This window comes from Notolabrus celidotus, chromosome 7, assembly GCF_009762535.1.
Source record: "Notolabrus celidotus isolate fNotCel1 chromosome 7, fNotCel1.pri, whole genome shotgun sequence".
In the NCBI taxonomy this organism is placed as follows: Eukaryota; Metazoa; Chordata; class Actinopteri; order Labriformes; family Labridae; genus Notolabrus; species Notolabrus celidotus.
In genome coordinates, this window is record NC_048278.1 from 5,460,897 (window position 1) to 5,467,050 (window position 6,154).

General features: G+C 40.5%; 1 long non-coding RNA gene across 1 annotated transcript; it reads right to left on the reverse strand.

Annotated features, from left to right (window-relative positions):
• Window positions 1-1,577: 1,577 nt before the first annotated feature.
• Window positions 1,578-1,875, reverse strand: LOC117815419. The gene is made up of 2 exons (XR_004631814.1): window positions 1,760-1,875; window positions 1,578-1,637 (listed from the first exon to the last, which is right to left on the reverse strand). It is a non-coding gene; the product is annotated as an uncharacterized LOC117815419 (long non-coding RNA).
• Between the last annotated feature and the right edge of the window lie 4,279 nt (window positions 1,876-6,154).

The window sequence follows — 6,154 nt, forward strand, 5'->3', positions numbered from 1 at the left end:
TTCAAAAAGCAGGTATAAATCTTCGTGTAGTTTCATACATTGGTTTTAGTTTTTTTCTGAACAAATACAAACAAGAACACCCTCCCTCCCCTTCTCCCTCCTGCAAACCTGTTGTACAGTCAGACGGATAAGTATAACAATATAAAATATAATAAACACAGTGACAGCGACTACCAAAATAACAACAGTAACGACCAACAGGTTTATATTAATAATCATAATAATAATGTAAAATAAATAGAATACAATCAAAATACATTCAAATAAATTAGGTAAAAATCAACAAACATGTACAAATAGTAATGTTCTGTACAGAATAGTTCAGGTACAAAGAGTTGCTATATATAGTATAAACTACCACTTAAAACAGCTGAAGGTGACTGCTTGCGTCTTGGTTGACTCCACTTACTTGTCATGTGGGGCCCACTTTTGCTTGTTAGGGTCATGTTGGGCCCGCTTGCCGGCGGACGGGCCGAAGTGAATTCAATTTAAAGATACTTCTTGGGCTGGAAGATTATCAAAATAAGTAAGTAATGGTCTCCAGTGTGTACAGAATCTGTTAGATGAGCCTCTGAGCGTGAACTTCACCTTCTCATGTATAATGTGTCATTAGCCAGACTTTGATTGAAGGTGGCTGAGGTGATTTCCATAATAACAGAATTCCTCTACGAGCTAAAACACATATTTTTAAATGATCTAGAGTAGCATATTTTATAATTAGTGAAATATGATCAAAAACAGAAGTTCAAATCTCAAGTAAAACCATGCAGATGAAAATGTGTCACTAGCTTTCTGCTTGTCTGTGTTCCCACAAGACCCCTGAGATGATCACAGCAGATTAATGAAGCATCTGTTTCTGCAGGTGAGTTTACAGCAGCATAGATAAGTGAGTGTCTGTTCGGAGTCTTGAGATGAAAAGTTTGGGAACCCCTGGATGAACATACTGACAGCTCCACTAAGGCAACTTTGAAGAATATCTTCAATTCATCAAGTCAAATTATGTAAGCGCTTCTGTCTGATGGTGATATTTTAATCATTCCACCTTTTTATAAAATGTGTTGCTGAGTTTTAGATTAAATTATTTAACAGTACTCATAATTAGATTAGTTCCAACTCAAGCAGCAACCTCTGGCCGTGAGAATTGAAGCCAATGCAGTAGTGTTGGGCTGCATTAGTCATTGTTTTAACATTTATTCATCTTATTAATGTATTATTGTATTTATTTATTTATTGTATATATCTGATTTTAAAACTTCAACAGATTTTTAGTTTTGATTTCTACTCTTATTCATTTTATTAATTTTGCTGTATTGATTTGATTTGATTTTAAGTTTTAATGATTCTTTTTTATTATTTTACCCATTTCTGTTGTTTTCTGTCCTTCTGTTTTTTTTGTGGAGCACTTTGGGCTGCATGCTTGTATGTACGAAAGTAGCTATGTAAATAAAGTTGAGTTGTGGTAATCAAACTCATAATGTTACTTGGGACTGTCATGGTGAATATTCTGTCCCCAATGTGTGTCTGTACACAAATCGACAGATAGCTTACAGACTTTAAGAGAAATTCAGGGGCTGAAGGAAAGTTCAATGTCCTTTACTGTTGTCATCATTCTCCTGAAGATATTCATTGTTGTATAACTGAAATTATACAAAAAAGCAAAAACAGAAACAAGTAAATACAAGTAACATTTGGCCGTATGAATATTACAATTAAGCAGCACTTCAGTAACAACATAAACTGACAATGCAAATAAACTTACAAGCAAAGCTTTCCAAGGCACATCAAAAGGAGGAAAGACTGAGGTGGCCGGAGCTGTCTGCTGACCATGTGGTATTAGCTTCAGCTTCCCCTGACAGACTCGATCATGTGATCAAGCTGAGTCACATGACTTACCTGGTCAATGAAAATAATGGGATGCATTACACCACAACAATGCAATACCTTACATAACCAGTAGGGGGAAACTAAAATACAAATTTCTTGCACCACATTACAGTAAAAAAAGGGTCTCTAAATTTTGACCAGCGTGCCTCCAACCAGAACAAAACCACTTATTATTGTGCAACTATTGTGAAGAGTACGCTTACAGTTTAGAGAAAGTTAAGACTGTTTCCATAAATTAGCCAAAATAATCTTTAAAAACTGTAATGCTGCTATATCTTTATCTGAGTGATATATTAAATGAGGTTATCAGGGCTGTATTTGGGTGTTGGGGTGCTTCAGTTCTGGGTTGATTCCTCTGGTATATGATTTGAATGCTTCTTCACATACTGTCAAACAGTGACTGTAAGCTGTGCAGAGTTAATGCACAATGGGAACATTTTTTTCACAGGTTGTTGTATTTCAAATTATAGATTGAGTATAAACATGAAGTCTCACCTCTGCCACACATTGCAGCTCAGTTTTGCCGTATCAGATTCCCTTTGTCCTCTAAGTGTTTTTGAGTTGTTGTGCACTCAGACATTATATCACTCCTGCAATATGAACCATCACTTGTGGTGTAAGGGTCAGTGTTAAAAGAACAATAGTTTTAAACATCTCATACACAGTGCCGACCTTTAATAACCTTTGTATGTTTTTGCCTATCTGTGTCTGTGTGTGTTGTGTGTTGTGTGTTGTGTGTTGTGTGTGTCGGTCTGAACACAAGGCTGGAGATGATCTTGCAGAAAAGTGATACATGGTTGAAGTTGCTGAGCTTCACTCTCTTCTTCATGTCCTTCTCTCTCTCTCTCCCCCTCTCTCTCTCTCCTCTCTCTCTCTCCCCCTCTCTCTCTCCCCCTCTCTCTCTCTCTCTCCTCCCCCTCTCTCTCTCTCTCTCTCCTCTCCCCCCTCTCTCTCTCCTCTCTCTCTCTCTCTCTCTCTCTCTCTTTCTTATCCCTCTCCTCCCCTCTCTTCTCTCACCTCTATCTCTACTCTCTCTCCGCTCTCCTCTCTCTCTTCTCTCTCTCTCTCCCCTCTCTCTCTCCCCCTCTCTCTCTCTCTCTCTCTCTCTCTCTCTCTCCTCTCTCTCCTCTCTCTCTCTCTCTCTCTCTCTCTCTCTCTTTTGCACATACAACCATGCCACTGCTCCTCCTCTGAGTTTTGTGTCTGCGTCCCCGCTGTGTGCGTCTCAGTTGCTCTGTGCTTGTGCTGATGTTTGCGTTTCAGCAGGATGAGACTTCCTGTGACTCGTCCCCGTGTGGCAGCATTCTGAGTTGTCATGGAGCAGCAGTATACGATGACATGGAGAGTGATTGCAAGAAGAATGCATACAAATCCATTAGTGTAAAATATATCTCATGTTGATAGTCTTGATAACAGCAGAGACAGTCTGAGTATGTTTGATTTTGCATTGTTTTATGCAGCAGCTGTGATTCAGAGGGCAGGGTGGGTCATCCATTGACCAAATTACTGACAGTACGATCCTGAGTCTCCTGCAGTTTAAGTGTCTTTAATGTAAGACATTGAACCAATAACTATGTTCAGCTCAAGCGGCAACCGCCAGTCTAAAATTATGAGGCCAATGCACAAGTGCTAAAAACTGCAGTTCATCGAGGATCCACTTGAGGCTGGCTGCAGAAGTACAGGAAACCACATACACACCCATTCAAAAAAGACAATCTTTACAGCAGAAATAAACATGTTTACAGCCTGGTACAAAAAACGAGCGTAGTCTGGATAGCTCATTTCTCGATAGGCAATTTTTTGATAATGCTGCAATTTTGAAGATATTAAGATTACGAGTCTTCTAATGAGAGGCACAGCTGACTTGATTGACAGGCGAGAACACTGAAGCTATTGGCCAGGAGTATCAAAGCCCGCCTCTTTACGTCACAATCACTCGACAGCAGCAATATGGCTCCCACCGTCGATTGGCCTCAAAACAGTGCTTCAGAAACAGAAGGGTGACCTCGCCGATACTACGACCAGAGGTGATGATCAACTTTATGAAACATGAACATGAAACATTCATCCTCACTGGAATTACAGCGTGCATTTTAATGTTATTCTTCCTCCTGTAGATCTTACTATGTCCTACAGACCTTGTTTGGCCACAGCTAACACTATCTCAGGATACTGATATCATGTAAAAAGCTACTTCTTATTATGGAAGATTAAATCTCATGACAGTGCTGAACAGATTAATAACCCAGAGTGAATCTCCTGGATTAAAAGAATTCCCTTCATTGTGTAATTCATCCTTTTGTTGGATGGGATGATCCAAGACACAGAAACAAGTGATTTTATACCAAACTAGAACAGAAGGATTCAAAGTTCAAAAAGTTCAAAGTCTTCTTTATTGTCAAATAAACTGCAGTATGCACTAGACATACAGAGGATTTTATATTACGTTTCTCTCTCAGACCCTAGCAACGACAACAACAGATAAACATAGGAAAGCTAGAAAAAGAGAAGAAGTAAGCTAATAAAAATAATAAAATACAGTTTAAAACAGTGCAAAAACTTCAAAAAATCAAAGTGAGTGTGTGCGTGTTCAGTCCTGACGATGACAGACCTCAGCGCTGGGTCAGTGACCGGGTTAAGTCTGTAAAGGGAGCACTATGGGAAGAGGGGGCAAAACAGGGAGAGAGTTCAGCATCCATTCCTGGCTGCCTGGTGTACAAAACTGTCCCTCAGTCTGCTGGTTCTGGCCCGGAGACTGCGTAATCTCCTTTCTGATGGCAACAGGCTGAAGAGGCTGTGAGGCGGGTGGGAGGGGTCGCCTGCTCTGCGCAGGGCTGTTCGAGTGATGTCTGATTTTGAAAAACATCAGTCTTTAACAGTGTGACAGTTTAGTGAGTGTGTAACTGATAAAGTGGAGGTTTGGTTTAGAGGAGAATCCTGAGGTTTGGTCTGATACAGAACGATTTCTGTGTCAGTGTCGTCTCAGTCCCAGGCAGAGAGAGAAGTATCACAGAAACCCTTAATGATCAATTCCCCGGTGTCCCCTCGGAGATATGAATTTGGAAGAGAAAAATAGGCTCTGTGCTGTGTTAGTGCGCACACAGACAGCTGTGTGTGTGTGTGTGTGTGTGTGTGTGTGTGTGTGTGTGTGTGTGTGTGTGTGTGTGTGTGTGTTGGCCTAAATAACTTAAGCTACCAAGAAGCTTCATCAGACACCTGAGTGCCAGAGCTTTAGCGTGACCCACTTCCTGTGTGGGCACCACTTTTAAATCACTCACATGGCGACTATGATCCGTCCTCGCTCATGCTGCTCGTTGTGGTCATTGTTATGAAACGATCAATGAGTCGATCAATGAATGAGTGCAGCTCTGACTTGAAACAATGTTTTTAGCATCATGCTGCACACGTTGCCCGATAGACTCAAGCTCAAAAACCTTTGAAACCTTTGACTTCTGTGTTAGCTTCTGCTGTATTTGGTGTTAAGGACAAATATTCAATCCATCAATCAATCAATCAATCAATCAATCAAGCTTTAGTTATACAGCACTTTTCATACAAATCAAATGCAATTCAAAGTGCTTTACAGTGACTGAAAAACAAGAAAGAAGCAGAAATAAAATAATGGCAAGACATATTAAAGGTGACATATCATGCAAAATCGACTTTTTAATGGTTCTCTACCTGAAATATGTTTCCCTGGCATGTCTACAAACCCCCCGAGAATGAAAAAAATCCATTCTGCCCCTATTTTGATTTCTCCACCTTTCTGTAAATGTGTGTGAAACGAGCCGTTTCAGACTTCCGTGTTTTTGTTACGTCACAACAATATCCGGTCTGTCACGGAGTCAGAGCTCGGAGCTTGTTCAGCCCATAGACTGTACAAAATAATACTGAATCCCTCCTCTGTTTTTCATTACCTGCACAAATGTGTGCTAACAAGGAGCTTAGGAGGGAGGCATGCTAGTTGTAGGCTGTCTTAATAAACACAGAGGTCGGTTTTACTCCCCACGTCTGCAGATTTGAAGATCTAGTGGATGATTTTTATTTATCATGGATAAGTGCTAGCGCTAGTTAGCATAGCCACATAGCTACATGTTCGTAGCTGTGTACCAAGACACACATCGACATACTGACAAACAAAACAACAAGAAACACTAAATCTGTGACCAATCGTTCAGAAAGGTCCTGCTGCAGGCGCCTCTCCGTCAGGATCAGATTCTGGATCAGATTCAGAGGGTTGAAGTAACGCGATCTCTGAGCAGCCGTGTAT